The 21,228-nt window shown below is 41.3% G+C and overlaps 1 protein-coding gene and 1 non-coding gene across 4 annotated transcripts in view; both read left to right on the top strand.

Annotated features, from left to right (window-relative positions):
* The window catches only part of THRAP3 (thyroid hormone receptor associated protein 3), a 71,427-nt gene that overhangs the window by 28,384 nt on the left and 21,815 nt on the right, over positions 1 to 21,228 (top strand). The window lies entirely within an intron of this gene.
* Positions 7,250 to 7,394, top strand: LOC123927766. The gene has a single exon (XR_006815542.1). It is a non-coding gene; the product is annotated as a U4 spliceosomal RNA (small nuclear RNA).

Below are 21,228 nucleotides of genomic sequence, written 5' to 3'. Positions count from 1 at the left end.
AGATGCTTAACTGACTGAGGCATCCAGGTATCCCCTGGGGTGGCGGGGGGTGTATTTCTAAACTTTGTATTTTGTTCCATTTATTTCTCTAAACTTGTACTAATACTCAGTGGTTTTAATTGTAGCCTTATTTCATCTTTTACTTAGTAATGCAAGCCTTTTTTCCTCTCCACCCTCAGTAAACTAAATACAATTACATCCATACTCTATATTTTCATCCATAGAGAAAGATTTCAGTTCTTCAAGAGACTTAAGTATTGGTAATTAGAAAATAAAAGACTAGAAGCATATGTACATAGGATACCAGTTGCGTAATTTTAAAAATAAGCATACTGGATTTTAACCACTTAAGATTCTTACCTTTGTCTTTTAAGGCTGCTTTTGATTTTTTTGATTTATTCAGTCAGTAGATGCTTGAGTCCTTGTTACTGTGCCTGCTCTGTGTGCTCGGGTTACCAGCAATGAGCAAGACAGACAGGACTTGTGTTCTTGGGGAGCTTACTTTTCTAGTTTGGGGAGGCAGATAAGATAATTTCAGATTTTCCTAAGTGTTAGGAACGAAACAGGACTACCAGATAACTGAGGGCTGGGGGTGCAGTGAGGTTTCATTAGATAATACGTTACAGGAAGGCCTTTTCAAATAGCTGAGAGTAGCAGGATGGGAAAGGATCTGGCCATGCTCGAGACTGCAGAAGAGTGTATTTGGAGACAATGCCAAGTGGAAAGGTGCTGAGACTCTAAATGCCCGCCTTGTTCGAGGAACAGAAAGAAGACCATTGTGGCTCCAAGAGAGTGGTTTGAGATGGTGTTGGACAAGTAGGTGAGGGCCACATCACTTCAGATTTTGAAGCTGTGGCATGCCAGATCTTTCCTGTATAAACCTGATGAATTCAGTTTTGTTCCTTTATTAAGGAATACATATAAGATGTTCTAGGAGATAAATAGATCTATTTATTTTTATTTTATTAAATTTTTAAAAAGACTTATTTATTTATTTATCAGAGAGATGGAGAGAAAGCACCCAAGCAGGGGGAGTGGCAGGCAGAGGGAGAAGTAGGCTCTGCTCTGAACAAGGAGCCCAATATGGGACTCGATCCCAGGATCCTGGAATTATGACCCAAGCCTAAGGCAAACGCTTAACAATTGAGTCACCCAGGTATCCCAGTAGATCTATTTCTGTAGGTGGTTTATATGCAGTTCCTGAAGGAAAGCCCAGAGAGAGGAGCAGCATTGCTCACATATATCTGAACTAAGTTCTTGTTGGGTGTTTGGATCTAACTGGAGTTGGAGTAGTTGTGTTGTCTTTAAATGTAGGTTGCTTTGAATAGTGCCTTAATTCATTTTTTTTAAATAAATAACTTTATTTGAGAGAGAGTGGGGGAAGAGGCAGAGGTTGAAGCAGACTCCCTGCAGAGCAGGGAGCCCAGTGCGGGACTCTATTCCAGGACCCCGGGATCATGACCTGAGCGGGAGGGAGTCACTTAAGTGACTAAGCCACCAAGGCGCCCCCTTAACTCTTTTTAAATGGAAGCAGCGGGTTGGGCTCTTGGTTTCTTTTGTAGACTCAGGATAAAATCCAAAATGATAGCAGATCTTGAAATCATTTTTGGTTTCTTGTATAGAGTTGTGTGTTTATTTAAGACATTTCTCTTTTTTTCTCCCTCAGTATATCTGGTGAAGTGCAGGTATAAATGGAAAGCCATCAGGTGGTTATATCAACAGGAAAATCTTAGTGGATAGATGAATTTAAAAGTGACTAAGTAGAGGCTCCTGGCTGGCTAAAGTCAGTCGAGCATGCCACTCTTGATCTCAGGGTTGTGAGTTTGAGTCCCATGTTGGGTGTAGAGATTACCTAAAAAAGTTAATAAATAAAAGTGACCAGGGCTGCCTGGGTGGCTCAGTGGGTTAAACCTCTGCCTTTGGCTCAGGTCATGATCCCAGGGTCCTGGGATCGAGCCCCACATCGGGCTCTCTGCTTAGTGGGGAGCCTGCTTCCCTTCCTCTCTCTCTGCCTGCTTGTGATCTCTGTCTGTCAAATAAATAAATAAAATCATTAAAAAAAATAAATAAAAGGGACCAAATAATAATACTGGGTCAGATTTAAAACTTGAGCATTCAAAAAGATGTGATCATTGTTGTCCTCTAGGACAGCACTGTGCAAGAGAAGTCCAGTCTGAGCTGTACATAATTTTGGATTTTCTAGCAGCCACATTACAAAAGAAATCAAATGAAATTAATTTTAATATTTTTATGTAATATATCCAAAACATTCTCATTGCAACATGTAATTAATATAAAAAATAGTGAGTTAGTTTACATTTTGATTTTTGTACTAAGTCTTTGAAATTCTTTATTTTCTATGTGTGGCTCATCTCGGTACAGACCAGTAACATTTCAGGTGCTTGGTAGCCACATGTGTATTGGACAGTGCAGTCTGAGGGCTCATGCATCTGAAGGAACAGAAAAATTAATGATTCAGTTATTGAATGGTACATTCCCATCTTCTGAATATAAAGCCTTGAAAGAATAACATATAATGAAATAAACTTATACACACACTTTTTTCCTTCTAAACCTCTGTGTGATAGACTTGTTTGGAGAAGATGATTTGATTCCAGAAAGATCAATATCTATAAAAGATGTCAAACAACTTATTTCTCCTAATAGAGTTATAAAGTAGAATTCTGTGTAAACAGTGGTGTCTGTGTATCAGGGGTTGGATGATAACTTCATGAAGAGAGACCACAGTCACCCTACTCCTTGGAATCTGCAAACAGTGTTCCGTGTGCCTCTGGTTGAGAATCCCTTCCAGGTTTCCTCAGTAAGAATCTTTGATAAATGGACTTCTTTTAAAGCTCTAAAGGTGATTGCAGTATACACCACTGGTTCAGTCCAAGGTATTTGTAATAGTAATTTCACGCCTGGGTGGCTCAGTGGTTTGGGCCGCTGCCTTCGGCTCGGGTCATGATCTCGGGGTCCTGGGATCGAGTCCCGCGTGGGGCTCTCTGCTCAGCGGGGAGCCTGCTTCCCTCTCACTCTCTCTGCCTGCCTCTCTGCCTGCTTGTGGTCTCTGTCTGTCAAATAAATTAAAAAAAAAATCTTAAAAAAAAAAAAAATGAAACAGTTGGGGCGCCTGGGTGGCTCAGTGGGTTAAAGCCTCTGCCTTCGGCTCAGGTCATGATCTCAGGGTCCTGGGATCCAGTCCTGCATCGGGCTCTCTGCTCCGCAGGGAGCCTGCTTCCTCCTCTCTCTCTGCCTAGTTGTGATTTCTCTCTGTCAAATAAATAAAATATAAAAAAAAAAATGAAATGAAACAGTTAAGTGTCAGAGTTGGCTGTTTAGTTTTTAAAGAGGTTTATTACCATAATGAAAGCCGGAAGGAGGCCAAAGATCATTAGTTTTGTGTGTGGGGGGTGTTAGATTATTTATTTATTTAATTTATTTATTAGAGAGATCACAAGAGAGGCAGGCAGAGAGAGAGGGAGGAGTGCAGGCTCCCTGCTGAGCAGAGAGGCTGATGCGGGCCTCAATCCCTGGACCCTGAGACCATGACCTGAGCTGAACGCAGAGGTCTAACTAACCCACTGAGCCACCGTGGTGCCCCAGGAGGCCATTGGTCATTAGTTAAAATAGGCTATAGTGTCTTTAAGTTAGAAGAGCTGAGAGTTCCTCTAAAAAATAAAAAGATACTCCCCAGCGGTAACACATACTCATTTAAAACTGGCACTAAAATTGCTGTTACCCACCCTAGGGATAGAGGAGAATAGCCTCTGGGGTGAAGTGAAGATTATTAAAGCTGCTGACTGTGCTGTTCATTCTGTTTCTCTAATGATGAGATTGATTGCATAGATGATCTGTTAGCTTAGTAGACCCCCACTCACTAAACTCTAAAGAGAGGATGCCACAAGTTGCCTACACTGGAGATACTGTGATGAACAAGTTCTAAATGAATGACCCCTCAACTTGCTGTTGATGTTCCCTGCTAACACCTAGAAGCAAAGGGATTTGTTCTCCAAAGTTCGTGACCGCAGAATATGATCTTTTCGGATGCCTGGGTGGCTCAGTTGGCTGAGCGACTGCCTTCAACTCAGGTCATGATCCCGGAGTCCCGGGATTGAGTCTCGCATAGGGCTCCCAGCTCCACCGGGAGTCTGCTTCTCCCTCTGACCTTCTCCCCTCTCATGCTCTCTCTCTCTCTTTCAAATAAATAAATAAAATCTTAAAAAAAAGAATACGACCTTTTTTTGCTTCTGTATACCTCTCAGTGCAACACATGCTTTAGCTAATAAAAGGTATAAAACACTGTATTCTGCGATTACTTACTATTAATAGCAAGAAAATAGAATTCAGTGAACTCTTGTTTGCTCTTAGAGAGGTTCCCCAGCATCTCCTTCTCACCACTCTGAGTTTGTAGCTAAAACATAGCTTGTGGCAGGAACTTACCTGCTACATGCCAGGCAGTTTTTGTGCACTTTCTTTGTTCCCACCATGGTTCTGTGACTAGTCACTCTTGGAGGATTGGGAAAATAACTTAACCCAGCTCATGGGTGCAAGAGCCAAGAACCTAGTTCTTTTTCAGTGCCAAAGCCACTACTCACTGTAGAATCTGGTCCAGTATTAGAAAGTGACTCTCAGGTGGCTCAGTCAGTTCAGCGGTCAGCCTTCTGCTTGGGTCATGATCCTGGAGTCCCAGGATTGAGCTCTGCATGGGGCTCCCTGCACAGTGGGGAGTCTGCTTCTCCCTCTGCCCTTACCCCACTCGTGTTCTCTCTCTCTCTCTTTCTCTGGAACGAATAAGTAAAATCTTTAAAAAAAAAAAAAAGTGACTCTTGGGTGCTGTCCACTTGAGACAGGGCATTTTATTTATTTTTAAAGACTTTTTTTTTTTTTTTTTTTTTTAAATTTTTAAGCTCTACAACCAATGTGGGGCTGAAACTCACCACCCTGAGGTGAAGAGTTGCATACTCCACTGACTGAGCCAGCCAGGCGCCTGGAGATGGGGCATTTTAGATTGATAATTCAGCATATCCCTTCACTTAACAACCACCTTCATGCCCATTTTGAAGTAACCTTAGATTGTGGAGAACACTGAATGAAACCTGGATTCTGATCCTAGCTTGGTTGCTGTGTGTCACAATTATTATGGCTCCCCTTGCCACTGAACAGGACTTCCCAGCTGCCTGTCTTCTTTGGACTTCATGACTGTGAGACATGGACTCCAAATCCCTCTGGCTTTTTGTTTGTTTATAATAAACTTTTTCGTTGGAGACCTGGTTGACAAACCACTGCAGGGATGGTCCCATATCCCTGTATTTGCTAGGGCTGCTTGAGAGTACACACTGGGTGCCTTCAGCAAGAGCAGTTTCTTGTCTTACACATCTGGAGGCTCGGAGTTAGAAAATCCACGTGTTGGCAGGGTTGGTTCCTTGGCATATAGGTTGGTCTCTTCATACTGTCTTTGCTCCACATATCCCCATGTCCAGATGTCCTCTCTTTATAAGGATAACCTATATCTCTGTAGAGATCCTGTCTCCAAATGAGGTCACATTCTGCGGTACTTGGGGTTAGGGCTTCAACATACACATTTTGGGGGTGAGGGGAAAATAGTTCAACCCATAATAGTTCCTCTGTTCTCCATGCCCAGTTTCCCCTGTTATCCACACCGTACATCAGTATGTGTACAGAATTAATGAACCAGTACTGATACGTTGTTGTTAACTAAAGCGTTATCTCTGTTTCAGCACAGGAGAAAACTTCAAAGAGAGACTAGGAATAGATCCCAAAGTAGTGACTTTACTTTCTGATTTTACTCTAGTGCATGCGCAAGAAAACTCCCAAAGTCACATTATGAACCTGAAGAGATAATGAAAGATACTTTTCTGTGTGTAATTACAACAGGACAGGGACATTGTCTTTCTTGTTTGCTGTATCTAGCATAATGTGTAGCGTGGGAGTTAGTGTTGAGTAAATCTGCATGGAATGAACAGAAGTACACTCCTGGTTCTTGCTGGACCATGGTATTTTTGGAGAATAGACTCCTACCACTCTTCCTAAAGGAACTGTAGGCGTACTTACCTTTTATTGTACTTCACTCTGTTGAGCTTTGTAGGTACTGTGTTTTTTGGTTTTGTTTTGTTTTTACAAATGGAATGCTGTGGCATCCCTGCGTCCCGCAAGTCTGTCGGTACGGTGCATGTTCGCAGCCGTTTTTGTCTCTTCATGTCTCTCTGTCAGTTTGGTGATTCTTGCCGTATTTAAAACTTTAGAAATTATATTTGTTATGGTGATCTATGATTAGGGATTACAACCTGCTGAAAGCTTAAATGATGGGTAGCATTTTTTAGCAATAAAATATTTTTTCATTAAAATAATGTATTTTTTTTTAGACATAGTGGTATTGCACACCCGATAGACTACAGTATAGTGTAAATGTAAGTTTTAAACCAAAAAATTCATTTGACTTACTTTATTGCTGTGGTTTGGAACCAAACCTGCAGTATTTCCAATGTGCATGTGTATGCAGAGATTGTGAAACTTGCTTTAATGAGAGAGCAAAACTTTTTAAAACAAATGATTGTATATTTACTTTTCCATTAAGCATCTCTAATGTGCAGTGTCGTGTTTGTAAAGCCTGACTTCCTGCCTATCCTGAAACCTTAGACGTTGTATGTCCAGTTTTACCCACATTTAACAAAAGAATAAACAAACAAAGTAATAAATTATTACTTTCTTAAAGTTCCCCAGGACTGTCTTACTCCAAGTAACTTCCTTTCGCTATGACATTAGTAGACAAACCATAGACTGTACTTACTACACAGGGTGCAGCAAATAAGGTTATTTACCACTTACTTGTTACTCCTTTGCAATAACTCTAAGAGGCATACTTACAGTAAAAGAAATTGGTGTGTAAAATTCTTTGCCTGCGTTTTATTTCACTGGTTTCTTTTAAGCTGGTGACTCAGACCTAGTCCATTATTTGTGTGGATTTTTCAGACTTTCCAGGCACTGACTGATTTTGAAATTATCTTTCTGTGAATGTTACATAATATCCCACCAGTTAAGACTTCCATATGTTTTCATTTCTGATTGAGGGAAAAATAGTTTGATTAAAAGAGTGAATAAAGTGTTCCCCAGCAAAGATTTGTCGTTGGGATCTTAATATTTTCTCTAATGTCAAGCAGGCACGTAAGCAAGCTTTATGGATCTCTGATTGCGGTGTGGAAATCCGCCTTGAAATAACTAGTGCCCTAGCTTTGTGCAGTGGCAGTATCGTAGCCAATGAGGTTTATCCGAGGCGCGATTATTGCTAATTGAAATAACTAGTGCCTTTCTGCCTGCTGTATTCTGTGTTTACTGAAAATACGTATCACTGAATTTTTCCTACTTTTTCAAGTATTCAGAAGTAAGATGGTCCTGGGGTGCCTGGCTGGCTCAGTTGGTGGAGTACGTGACTCTTAATCTTGGGATGGTGAGTTCAGGCCCCACCTTGGGTGTGGAGTCTAAACATTTTGTTTTTAAATTTTCAAATGTTTTATTTGTATTTATTTGACAGAGACCCAGCGAGAGAGGGAACACTGCAGGGGGTGTGGGAGAGGGAGAAGCAGACTTCCCGCTGAGCAGGGATCCCGATGTGGGACTCGATCCCAGGACCCTGGGATCATGACCTGAGCCACCCAGGCACCCCTCTTTTTAATTAAAAAAAAAAAAAGGAATTGTAATATGGTCCTGTTCTTTTAAAAAGTGAAAGAAGGGATAGAGTTTGCCCTATCATTAGGACAAGAAATTAATTAAGTCACTGAAGAGCAAGAAGGAAATGTGACTTTGCTGACTCTGTGATGGAAGAAGCTAGAAGCAGTGTCCCACATCCTGACAGGGGTCTGTAGCAGAGCCCTGACTTGTTCTGGGAATTCATCTTTACCAAGTGAGGTGCTTGCCTGAATTTGGTATAGGTGGCTTGTCCCAGATGCAAGTTGATAAGATTTGTTGTTGTTGGAAGAGAGCACGAGAGTGAGGGGGATGGATAGAGTCAGAGGGAGAGAGAGATTCAGAAGCAGACTCCCCCACTGAGTGCAGAGCTCCATCTTACAGTCATGACCCGCGCTGAAATCAAGAGTCAGATGCTGAACCGACGGAGCCACCCTGGTGCCCCAAATGCTAAGTTTTTAGTTACAGTCAGAAGGTAAGTGGCCAAGTCCCTGGTCAGCTAATAATATATTTTCAGGCAGATTGGCTAGTTTTTTATAAAGGAATAGAATGGGATGAATGTGAAATGATTTCTTCTATAGTAAGTTTTAGCACTGATGGGCTGTAGATGGAAGGATGATTATTTTCTTATAAGATTTTTATTTGAGGGGTGCATGGGTGGCTCAGTTAAGCATCAGCCTTTAGCTCAGGTCATGATCCCAGAGGCCTGGGATTAAGTCCAGCATCGGGCTCCCTGCCCAGTGGGGAGTCTGATTCCCTCTGCCCTTCTCATTGCTCAGGCTCTCTCAAATAATTTTTTTTTTTTAAGGGAGGTTTTTTGTTTCTGGGGTTTTTTTTTTTTGTTTTTTTTTTTTTTAAGATTTTATTTAGCTATTTATTTGACGGGGAGAGGGAGAGAGAGAAGCAGGCTTCCTGTTGAGCAGGGAGCCCAACGCAGGCTCGATCCCACAGGATACTGGGATCATGACCTGAGAGGAAGGCAGATGCTTAGTGACTGAGCCACCCAGGTGCCCCTCAAATAAAAAATCTTTTTAAAAAAGGATTTTATTTGAGAGAGAGCAAGAGCTCGAGGGAGCATGGGGGGGGGGAGGAATGGGAAGGGTAGAGGGAGAGAGAAGCAGACTCCCTGCTGAGCAGGGAGGCCCACATAGGGCTCAATCCCAGGATCCTGAGATCATGACCTGAGCAGAAGGCAGCTGCTTAACCAGCTGAGCCACCCAGGTGCCCCAGGATGATTTTTTTTTTTTTAAACCAAAAGACTAAGCCGTTCTATTTAATTCCAGTTTTAGGACATGTCTGAAGTAAGGATGAGGAAAGTCCTGCTAAGTTTGTGTAAATTTTTAAAGTTTTTTGGCAATGGTGAGCTCTTCAGATCCTCACTTTATTGATTAAAAAATGGCCACAAAGAGATAAAAACACTTGCCTCATATAAGAGTTTCTGGGTTTATCCAGAGCATTTGGTTTTGGTAAATTTCTCTCACTTAAGGTGCTTGCATACTTGTTTGGTGCCAGTTATTTATTTATTTATAGCTTTTCATTGCTCCCAGTGTCCAAAAAAAAAAAAAAAAAAAAAAAATCAGGGCCCCCTGGGTGGCTCAGTTGGTTAGGTAACTGCCTTCAGCTTGGGTTATGGTCCTGGAGTCCTGGGATCAAGTCCCTCATCAGGTGGCTCCCAGCTCCACAGGGAGTCTGCTTTTCCCTCTGACCGTCTCCCTTCTCATGCTCTCTCTCTGTCTCTCAAATAAATAAATAACATCTTTAAAAAAAAATAAAAGAAAAAGAGAGTTCCCTCCCTCTCCTGAGCATCTTGATATTTTGGGGGCAAGGAGGGAAGAAAACAGTTTGCAAATGGTCAAACAGAAGACTAGAGCTACAGTCGTTGTTTATTAGCTGATGGCTGGTGCTTGGGCTTGAAAGGAGGGATGTCAAGAAGACTTCCTGAGGTCAGCTGTGCTCCCTGCTGGATATACCAGCGGAATCTGTAACAGGTTATCAGGCGACTTTGGGAGATGAGCTTTGTCGGACTGAGCCCAAAGTGTCCAGAGTAAGTAACAATGCTATTAATTAGAAAAGGATTACCCCTTACCCTGGAATTTCCCTCAAGTTTGAAGTGACAGTAGAAAATCCCCCCTCTTTTCTTCTATTTTTGCTACACAGTTTGGTACGGATTTTCTGAGAGAACTTGGAGTTCCTGTTTGCCATCCAAAGAAATACTAGTGCTAGAAAAGAGAGACAGAGATTGACTTTTTGGAGGACTTGGAATTGAACTTTTAAATTAACTTTTGTTAAAAGCTGGCTTACTATTTCCATAGACAATGTTCTTGATCTAGGGAGAAGAAAAGGTATTATTACAAATAATCCACACATAATCCAGGCTTGCCATTCCTCAGTTGCTCTTGTATTAAACTGCTTTAGAGCTCACCCTCAGGGAAATTCTTACTACTAAGAAAAATTACCCATGTGTCTATGGAGAAATAATGAGTTATTTTTTTATGTAGTGAAAACAATACATGGATTTGGGTCTTTGTTTCTGCACTTAACCCTGAGACACACAGACCAAGGGGCCAGATACTGTTTCAGGCCACAGAGGGGTCCCTGTGCTGCACCGTTTCTGTGAAGGTTGCCAAGCTGGTTCCTCAGAATTCTCTTTCCAGCTCAACAACAACTGTTAGGAAGGACAGTTGGGAATTTGTTTTTTGTAAACAGGTCCGTTGTTAACACAAGTGAACTAAAGTATATGCTTTCATTAATAAAAGTGTTACTTCAAGGGAAATTGATAGTAAGGCTAACAAAAAGCACATTGGAGAGATGCCTGGGTGCCTGGGTGCCTCATTCAGCTGAGTGTCACCCTCTTGATTCTGGCTCAGGTCCTGATCTCAGGGTTGTGAGGTCTGACTCCACACTCAGCGGGGAGTCTCCTTGAGATTCTCTTTTCCTCTGTCCCCACTGTCCCCTCACCCCAGCTCAAATGAATAAGTAATCAATTTTAAAAGATTTATTTATTTATTTGAGACAGAGAGCAGCCCAAGCAGGGCAGAGAGGCGGAGGCAGAGGGAGAAGCAGGCTCCCCACTGAGCACAGAGCCAGATGTGGGGCTCAATCCCAGGACCTGGACCTAAGCTGAAGCCAGACATGGACTGAGTCACCCAGCGGGCCCCATAGATAAGTAAATCTTTAAAAAAAAAAAACAAAAAACACCCCTAAAAAACCACACTGGGGAACAGATGATCATGTCATATATTTTCCTACAGTTGAAGTGAGCTCAAAATTTTTACAGAGGATTTTAGACTCTGTATTAGAAGCCTTTTAGCTTTTTGGGGTTGCTAATCAAATGTGTATTTGTTAATACGCATTTTCTACTCTCTCAAAGTGATATTCTTAGCTGTTACAAGGTATTCACACTTCTAAAAACAAGTCAATGAAACAGCCCACCATGGGAATGGTATTTTGGACTTCTCATGTCTGGTAATGAGGAGGTAGTTTAGGGTTGCACTTTGGAATTTGCTTTAAATGTGCTTTAAAAGAGTGATTGTTATTTGCTGATAAATGATCTTCCTTGTGGACTTCTTTGCAGAGGACACATGGAGAAGCACGTGGAGATGAGCAAATTGGGTCTCTTCATTACAGATTTTTTTTTTTAAGTGATCTCTATATCCATCATGGGGCTTGAACTTATAGGCCCCTCCCTTCCCCAAGATCAAGAGTGGCATGCTGTAACTGACTGAGCCAGCCAGGTGCCCCTGGGTGTATTTTTTTTTTTAATTGAGATATAATTGACATACTAGATGCAGGTGTCCAGTACAGTGATTTGATATTTGTGTTTTTGGGTTTTCTTAATACAGGGAATCTCTGGTTGTTGTATTTTTTTATTGTTGTTGTTGGTTTTGTATTTTAAGGGAAAAGATACAGGAAAACAGCTGCAGAGACTGGCTGTATCCACCCGTACTAGTTAGGATTTTGACTATAAATAGAGCCAGCCTGCAGAGGGTAGTTTTTGAAGCTGGGTGATGGGTACACTTGGGTTCTTGCAACTGTTTTTTTTTCTAGTTTTGTGTATGAATCAACACTTCCATAATAAAAACATTTTAAAGTAATAGAGCCCAGTTGGCTATAAGGCTGGCCTTAACCCTCTTTAATGACATAAAAGAATATGGGGCGCCTGGGTGGCTCAGTGGGTTAAAGTCTCTGCCTTCGGCTCAGGTCATGATCTCAGGTTCCTGAGATCAAGCCCCGTATCGGGCTCTCTGCTCAGCAGGGAGCCTGCTTCCTCCTCTCTCTCTCTCTGCCTGCCTCTCTGCCTACTTGTGATCTCTGTCTGTCAAAAAAACAAAAACATAAAAGAATAAAACAGTCCCACTGTAATAAGGTTTCCCCAGATGGACTTTGAGTAATTACTGTGCAGCTTTATTTATTTAGGATCATGGAAATAACCGTTTTGGATTTTTAAAGATATCTCAGAAGGAGATGGATAGATGTTTGATTCCACATTAAAGATAAGAGTCAACCCATTAACTCTGGAATGTCAGCAACTTTGATTTTTTAGACTATGGGGGGAAGTCATCTGTAAAATGACCAGCTGAGAGAATTATATGTAAAGTAAGAAGCTGTCATCCTGTCTACCTCATTTTGTGTCTTTCTCCTGCCCTTTGTCTCTTCATACTTTCTTTCTTGCTCTGCAGAGGTCACCACTGTTAACAGTTTGCTGCATGTGCTTATAGGTATGTCTTATGTGTGCATCTGTACCTACATATTACACATTTGTGAAGCACTTCTGCCAGAGTCCATAGAATTCAATATTTAAACTTTAAAGAATTTTAGTACTAAACTTCAGAATAGTTCTTTTTTTTTTGTTTTGTTTTACATTAAACTCTTTGCCCAGTGTGGAGCTTGAACTCATGACCTCAAGATCTAGAGTTTCGTGCTCTAATGCCTGAACCAGCCAGGTGCCCCCAGAATAATTTTGATTTTATAACCTAGGCAAGGCCAGGCCTTTTATTGTATCTTTAAATTATTCAAGCAGTAATTGCCGTTCTCCCCACAGGCCCTTTCCCACCTTTAGGAAGGTGTTTCATGCGCATTGTGAGTATTCTCTATAAATTTTAGGGCCTCAATTGAAATTAGTATTGTACTTACTGATTTAATTAATAATTTAAGAGAGCCACGTATTAGAGTGAATTATTAAATAAATCTATAAGTAGACTAATTTCGGTTCTGAATTGAAATCAGAGACCACTTCATTGTCTCCCCCCCCACCTCATTTCAGTTCCTTCAGGGATACAGGTGGGCTGTGAAGCCTGAAGAAGTGTTACCCTAGAGATACCCCCAGCTGCTCTTGATTCTGTTTCCCTCTTCACTCAGGAGAGGGATAATCTCCAGAGGAAAGCATAAAATAGTAAACATGTTTAATATTTCACCTGAGCTCTTTTCTCCTACCTTGAACTTTCCAGAGGCACACAGAGCACAGATCAGGCCATTGCTTTGCCCACTATCTTTTTATGAATGCTGAATTTCTCTCTTGGTATTTCTGCTTCTGTCTTTTCTCTATCTTGGTCATTTTGTGTCTTGTTCACCAAGAATTTTCTGCTTCTTATCCTAGCGACTACTGAAAGGATGGCTGCCTTGACTGACTTGGTAGCAGTAGAGTTTTACTCTAACATGTCACTAATACATGAAGTGTGAGTGTCTCTCCCTAACACTGAGGTCAGTTTGGTCTTCTGTGTGTTGGTGTAAGATGTAGAATGGACAAGAGTGATCTCAACTTCCAGTTTAGCAGGCATGATTAGGGCTGTGGTACGGACTGAATTCTATTCTGGATTGTATTGTTAATATTTGATCAACTGGTCTTTTATTATTCCTGCTGGTGTGGGTGGGGAGCTTGGAGAATGAAGAGCAAGTTTGAAAGAGCCAGTTTATTTAGCAAATGTGAAGTGTTCGCTCAGTGGCTATGCACCGTGCAGAGTGCTGAAGATGTAGTGGATACCAGGATCTCTGGCCACTTCATTTTGTAGCCTCCTGGTTTGGGTGTCCTGAATTGTTCAACTAATTCGGTTAGCACTCTTAGGTTACCTTATGGTCATTGGATGTAGTGCCATCTGATCTGGAAAAGTGTGCTGTCCTCTTGGCAGAGCAGAGACTTAGTTGTGGGGTCCTGGGCAAGGGACAGCCAGTGCAGGCCCATATGGAATCAGGTCTCATGGACTTTAACCATTCTTTCAGAGTTACGGTAGAGACCCATAAGCAGCTGAAAATAATTTTAAGATCTGTTTTAAAAGCAGGTGTTCTCCAGTAGCAGTTGAAAACCAGTTAATGGAATAAACCATATAAATAGAATAAAGGACATGATCTCAATGACACAATAAAAACATTTGGAAAAAAAATCCCAACACACTTTCATAATTAAAATGTTCAACACACTAGGAATAGAAAGAGGCTTACTCAGTCTTACAGACTTCTGTGGAAAACCTACAGCTTATCATCATACTTTAAAGATGGATGGAAGCTCTACAGCAGAGAATCCTCCCAGAAGAGGGCTGGTGTTGAGCTGCCCCTTTCCAAGCAAGGACTATTTAAAAAATTCTAGGTGGTTATATTTGAGTTTCTTGTTAGTAGTCTCTTGTTACATGAAGCCCTTTGTTCTCTACACCCGCTGTAGTTTTCCTGTTGAGGCTCTCTCAGATGATCTAGAACAGAAACATTCGTATTGTCTTTGGTAAAAGATTTCTTTTTGTACTAGAAGTTCTGAGGCCGGTTTCAAGCAGAATATGTTTCCATTTTTTGGAATGTTACAAGTTAGAGATAGGGGTGGGAGAAGAGAGCTGGTTGCTTTAGTTAAGCATTTCTGCTTTGCTGGTGGAAGAACTAAATTCTCAGAGATCATTATGCTTCAGAGTTGGTTTTTTTTTTTTTTTTTAAACTAATCAGCTTCACAAGAGACTGATGGCTGAAATATGAAAATAGAATAGCTAACCTATAAGGTGATGGTGAGTCACAATGTTGGAAAAGTACGTGTTTGAATTTTGGACCTATTTAGCTTTGGAACTTCTGGGGCAAGTTACCTAACTCAAGTCCTTGTTTTCTCTTCTGTAAAACTGGTTCAGAACATAGTAGTTAAAGGGGTTTGGGTATATAAAAATGAGGTAATGAAGGTTTGTAGCTCCTTATCTAGCATGTCTTGGTAAACCTTAGCAGTTGTTACTGGTAATCAAAGTACCAGGGAGTCATTTTTCTTTTCCTTTTTAAAAGATTTATTTGTCAGATTGAGAGGGAGAGCACAAGTATGGGGGAGGGGCAGAGGGAGAGGGAGAAGCATCCTTCCTGCCCAGCAGGGAGCGGGATGGGGGACTCCTTCCCAGTACCCTAGGATTATGGTCTGAGCAGAGGGCAGATGCTTTAATCTGTTTTCGATAGATAACATCTAGCAAGAAAGCCCTTTTTTGCCCAAGGTGGTCTTTTCTGGTGGGCCAGTCCATTCAGAGAGTAAGTTAGGCTGAGTTAGAAGGATGTTCGATGAATGTATTCTAGATATGGAGTAGGAGGAGCTAGCTAGTCCCCCCCCCCGGCCCCCCATGCCACCCCCCCCCCAGTAGGTCTACACCCAATGTAGGGCTTTAACTTAGAACCCTGATGGAAATCAAGACTCACCATGGTCTACTGACTTTGAGCCAGCCAGGTGCCCCAGGAGCTGGATGTTCTTAAGTAGTGAGCCCTTCAGATCAGTGTAGCTGAATGGCCCTAGTTGAGGAAATGATTCGTCCTAGCCCTTCAGAGGATAGTCCCAGTTTAAAATCCTTTTCGCCATTGTCAACCTAAATATCCTGTAAACTTCACCTTCCTAGAGACAAACATTTTCATCCTAGCTTGTCTTAGCCAGAAGCAAAGCAGAAACTTTCTTTCGGTGGATTTAGTGCAAAGCACCCAAAGAGAGAGGGGCCCCGAGAGAGTTGCCCAAGGCAGAAACTTTCACTGGGCTATTTGCTAACTTTCAGCTTTGAACTCTGGTCCCATACTTTTAGGTTTCTTACAGATGACTGTTACGGGTCATAAAATCATAGCTTTCTTTTTCTTTGAACTTCAGGAGATGGGAATTCTTATGCTTCAGTTTCCTGTTTTCAATATTCATTCATGACTAAAACTTGTATATTTATAAGTATATGTCATAGATGTTTTATGCATTTCAGTATTCAGGGTATAATATGGTATTTACATTTCATTTTATCAAAGATTTTATTTTATTTGACGGAGGAGTTGGGGGAAGAGAAGCAGGCTCCCACAGGGAAACCTGTACGGGGCTTGATCCCAGAACCTTGGGATTATGACCTAAACCAAAGGCAGACGCCCAACTGACTGAGCCACCCAGATGCCCAGGTATTTACATTTTAAACTAGGGACTTACCTAGAAGAATTCTAATAGCCTTATGCTAATAAGATTCTTGCATTTCCTTTTGGAGGACTGGTTTTGGGGAAGATTTCTATAGGTGATTGTTCTTACCTGTTTTGACCATTAGTTTTCTCTTACTTTCCACTTAGAGGGTGATATTTACTGATCCTGACCTGAAATTTTCTAGGTTTAGAGCTTACGTGGGTCCGGTAACCCAAATTAAACATTAGAATGAGTGTTCTTCCTTTGTAACACTCTCACTTTCTTGAATTAAAACTTGGCTTTTCTGTCATGAGTGCTTGGAGTAAGAATTAGTAATGAAAGCTTCATGATGTTAATACAGTCTCATAACCTAGGAAAATAACATACAGGCACCTCTGTATGCTTGATTGCTGCAAGGAAGCTGCTGGCGCTAGAAAGAGGCTGCTGTTGATTAGAATAGCAGCTTGTACTTTGGTCTCAAATTGGTTGTAATGTGTACATTGAAATGAGAGTTCACAACACGGTGTAAAATGTTGTGAATCTGCTTCCTTGGAGAAATTGAATATTCTGTGAGATAGTATATTGATATGGAAATGAGAAGAGAAAAAATGTGTCTGTTCAATCAAAGCCCTCTCTAGACATGAAATTACAGCGGGGGAGCCCTTCAGCCAGTGTAGATGCAGATAGCCAGAGATCATACTGTTCATCACGGGCATGCGTTAGTCCCTTGGCCGACTCCATTTCCGTATCTGTACATGGGTTTCGAAAGCTTTAAAGGACTCATTAGGAAGGCTTTGGGTCTGCTTGATGTTACCATTTTGTTTCAGGTGGTAGTAGGTTTGCCTTTAAGTTTTTGTTTACTTGACTAGTAAATCCTTTTTCTATAAAGGTAAAGTCTAAGAAGACCTTTAAAATACGAACCAAGTATTTATGGTTTGAAGGATAGTTGTGTGGTGTATATAATAGCTTGGTCATTTGGTGCTACTAAGGTTGGAACCCCAGCAAGTAGCGTTTTGAGGTTATATTTGGCACTACTTAGTTTTAGGAATCCAAAGTCCTGACAAGTGTGACCTCTCAGGCTACCTGCAGGGTTCTGTCCATGGGATAAATACTCCCATAATGTTTATTCTGGTGAATTCAGCAGATACCTAACAGTTGCCAAGATAATGCTGGCATAATTACTAGGGACACTGAAAACAAACTTAATCTAGGTGAAAAGGGAAAAGGAATAATTTAATTCTTCCTTATTGTTAAGAGGTTTTTGTTTTTTTTTTTAAGATTTTATTTATTTATTTGACAGAGAGAGATCACAGGTAGGCAGAGAGAAGAAGGGAAGCAGGCTCCCCGCCAAGCAGAGAGCCGGATGCGGTCCTTGATCCCAGGACCCTGAGATCATGACCCGAGACTAAGGCAGAGGCCTTAACCCACTGAGCCACCTAGGCGCCCCTCGTTGAGAGTTTTTGATTTAGAGAAGTTTGCTTTGGCTTTGTCTGCCAATATTATTTCTTGTTTTGGGGTTGAAAAGTAAGATATTTTAATGATATAAAAGCCATATAATTATGTATCTTAAGATCTTCATTTTAAATTAAATGCATCTGTTCTTCCAAGGCCCATTGATCTGCTTGGTAATTAGAGAAATGGTTCTGGTGGAGAAGGCTTGCGCTTTTGAAAGAGCTGATGGCTCTGGGACCTGTGCTCTCAGGTGACTCTGCAGGAACAGTTTGAAGGGAACCTTAGCTCCAAGTGACAGGATTGTATCTCAAGTGATTTTAGAAGGGTGTTTGAAATTCTTCTCTTGGGTTTTAAAGGAAAGGTTGGAGGAGAAAAGAACGAAAACAGTGGTGTAAATACATACAGGGTATAGGAAGGGTCTGTCTTGCAGAAAAGGGTGTATGAGAAAAGATATCCAGGTTTAGTGACTTGAGGCTCAGGCCAGTGTGTGCTTGGTATGGCTTTCCCGAAGGAAATTTTCAGATGCAGTAATAGGCCACCTTTGTAGACTTACTTATTCTTAAGCTCTGAGTATCCCAGTGAAGGAAGACACAACAAATTGACATTAACAAGGTAATAGTGAGGATATGATACCACATTGTCTGAAGAGTGTTGGAGAGTTTGAGACTCGATCATACCAGGCCCCTAACTATAGGAGGTGAGGAATCAGGTCCTGTATTTCTGCATCCTTAACATGCTGGGCACTTAATAGTAACTGTTGATTGCTACTTGTTCAGTTGATGGATTCTTTTATAATCTGGTGTAGGAGCATGACTACCTTACCTTAAATGTGAGAAGGTTTTACCCAAATTGTGTTTGAGGGGACATGTTTTCCCCTGAGCCCATGTTACACCATAGTCCTTCTGTAGGGACCTTACTTGTTTTATAATATTCTAAATGAAACAGCCTCTCCAGGAATGGGGGGCTTTGATGAAGAAGCAAAACTTGGGGAAATTCTGGTTTGAACAGAAATCAGATGCTGGGTACTCATAACATGTGAAAAGGTGCCAAATTGATTTGCAAGGAGGTGTTTTTCTCACTTCCCAATATATTTGTAGGACGTGGACATGGAAGAAATGATAGAGGAAAAGGTACGCATAATCACAGTGACATCTAAAAGTCTTCAAAAGAGAATTGAGAGTTGTTTTGAATGGATTTTACTTATTTGATCAAATGGCTTTACTTATGATTGTCCCTACCTTATACTAAAAAGTATATGTATGTATATCAAGAGAAAAAACTTGGGGCGCCTGGGTGGCTCAGTCGTTAAGCATCTGCCTTTGGCTCAGGTGGTGATCCCAGGGTCCTGGTATTGAGCCCCACATCAGGCGCTCTGCTCAGCAGGAAGCCTGTTTCTCCCTCTTCCACACCCCCTGCTTGTGTTCCTTTCTCGCTGTGTCTGTCTCTATCAAATAAATAAAATCTTTAAAAAGAGAGAGGAAAAAACTTACTGTCTTTTGAACACTTCCTTTCCCTTTCTCTTCATGTAACTTGATCTCTGTTAGTCTTTAGGTGACAGCTTAAATACTACCTCTTGACCATCTTGTCTAAGTAAGTCACTACTATACTGTATAAATTTAACATTATATCGTCTTTATCTTATAGTACCTACCAGAATTTGTAATCACATTTTTGGTTGGTTGCATATTTGTTGTCTCTCAGCACCTCTAGACTATAAGCTCCACGAAGGCAAGGATCAAATCTGGTTTACTTTTTTTTTTTTTTTTTAAGGAGGGGTGAGGCAGAGGGAGAGACAGACTCTCAAGCAGGCTCCACACCCAGTCATGTCAGTCTCACAGTTCTGAGATCATGACCTGAGCTGAAATCAAGGCTGATACTTAACTGACTCAGCTACCCAGGCACCCCAGATCCTCTTTAATTTTAATTTAAGTGTTTATCCACTAGCTAGCATCCTCTTGAATGAGTTAAATGATTCATTGATTTATTTCCAGCTGTGTTTTTGTATCATCCAGTTATTCCACTTCCCATGGTATAATGATGTTTTTAAAATAAGTTTCAGTTCACATTTAAAAAGTTCCAGGAGTAGGAGTGAGGGTGGTATCACAGTATTGTGACTCTTCAGCATACTTACCAATTCTAATAAGTTTAATACACGTAGAAATGTTAAGTTTGGCTCTGCCTGTATTTAGGTAACAGCATTTTCTTCTTAATGAAAATTAGCTTTTTTTTTTTTTTTTAAAGGTTTTATTCATTTGAGGGGTACCTGGATTCGGGTCAGGTCATGATTCAGGGGTTCTGGGATGGAGCCCCTCCCCTGCTCCCTGCTTGTGATCTCTCTCAAGTATAAATAAATAAACTCTTAAAGATTTTAATTCATTTGAGAGAGCACAGACAGACTTCCCACTGAGCAGGGAGCCCAACGCAGGGCTTGATCCCAGGACCTGGAGACCATGACCTGAGGTGAAGGCTGATGCTTAAACATTTGAGCTACCCAGGTGCCCCTGAAAATTAGCTTCTTAATTTTCTGATTTCTGGGGGTTGAAATGAACATCTCCTTTGACACTAACTTGCCACTTTCATTCCCTGAACTTTTTCTTTTTAAAGTCTGATATTGTCCACCTGTTGTGTGAATAATCCGAAAGGATTTTCATTTCTTGCTCAAGCTAAAATTAAAGATTGGGCAGAGATGTTACGAGGCAAATATAACCCTAAACTTGTGACAGAAAAAAGCCATTCAGCAGGACTGAACTCCGAAAAACCCAAAACATCCTGAAGGCCGACCAGAAAAACAGAACACATTTTCTGTACTTAATTTCTATAAATTGCTCGGTTACACCTCCACCTCCTATCCCTGAGTAACTTAATCCTCTACCCTGGCTTTGCATAATGATGCCACTGCCAAAAAACAGCTTCAGGTGGAAAGCCCTTTGACCTTGCTGAAGCACACAGCAGTTCAGTCCCTTCGACAGGGTTTAGACTCTAGGTCTTTGGCATCCTCGTTTGGCAGTGTCTTACTCACTACCCTTTGTCTCTGGCTTCCTAGCAGTTTTTCCCTCCTTTTCTAAATCAGGTCTCTTTTTCATGGTTATGGTTATTTCCCCTATAACCTGGAGCACCCTAGAGAAGGACTGGGTGGCTACTTTTGATTGTGTGGCTGGGCAAACCTCTGAGGAGATGGCTTTTGAGCTGAGATCTGAATAACAAAATCCAAGAGGTAAGGGAGGGTGAAATGTTTGCTGATAATCATTTTCCCTTCCCAAGCCAGGATGGCATCATAAGAGACTCTTAAGCAAAGCAGTGAGGCAGGGATGTGTGGGAGAATGAGCTCTGGAATTTTGGCCTGGTTTTGACAGAGCCCTTGTTCCTGGTCTTTGATATACATGTGCTGTAGCACTTCAACTTCTTGCTCCTTGGAAGATGCCCAGAGTTGTAGTAGGGTATAAAGGAGGGTATGTGAGTTGTCTTATTGTAGCGTACCTCGCAGACCAAACCCAGCAAACTTGTCAGGGCAGATCTGAGGCTCTCTATTCATTCGTGTGGGGGAGGAAAGAAAAGGAAAAGGCAATTTTGTTTTTTCATGGGAAACCTGAAAAAAGGTTGACCCTTGATGCTAAAGAAGAGGTAAAGGAAAGTGACAGTTCTTCACTTTATAAATTACCTTAGTACTGTGTTTATGGATTGATACTCTGTGTTTTACAGGATGTAGTCCATGC

Source organism: Meles meles, chromosome 1, assembly GCF_922984935.1.
Source record: "Meles meles chromosome 1, mMelMel3.1 paternal haplotype, whole genome shotgun sequence".
NCBI lineage: Eukaryota > Metazoa > Chordata > Mammalia > Carnivora > Mustelidae > Meles > Meles meles.
This window is presented reverse-complemented; position numbering and strand designations above follow the sequence as displayed.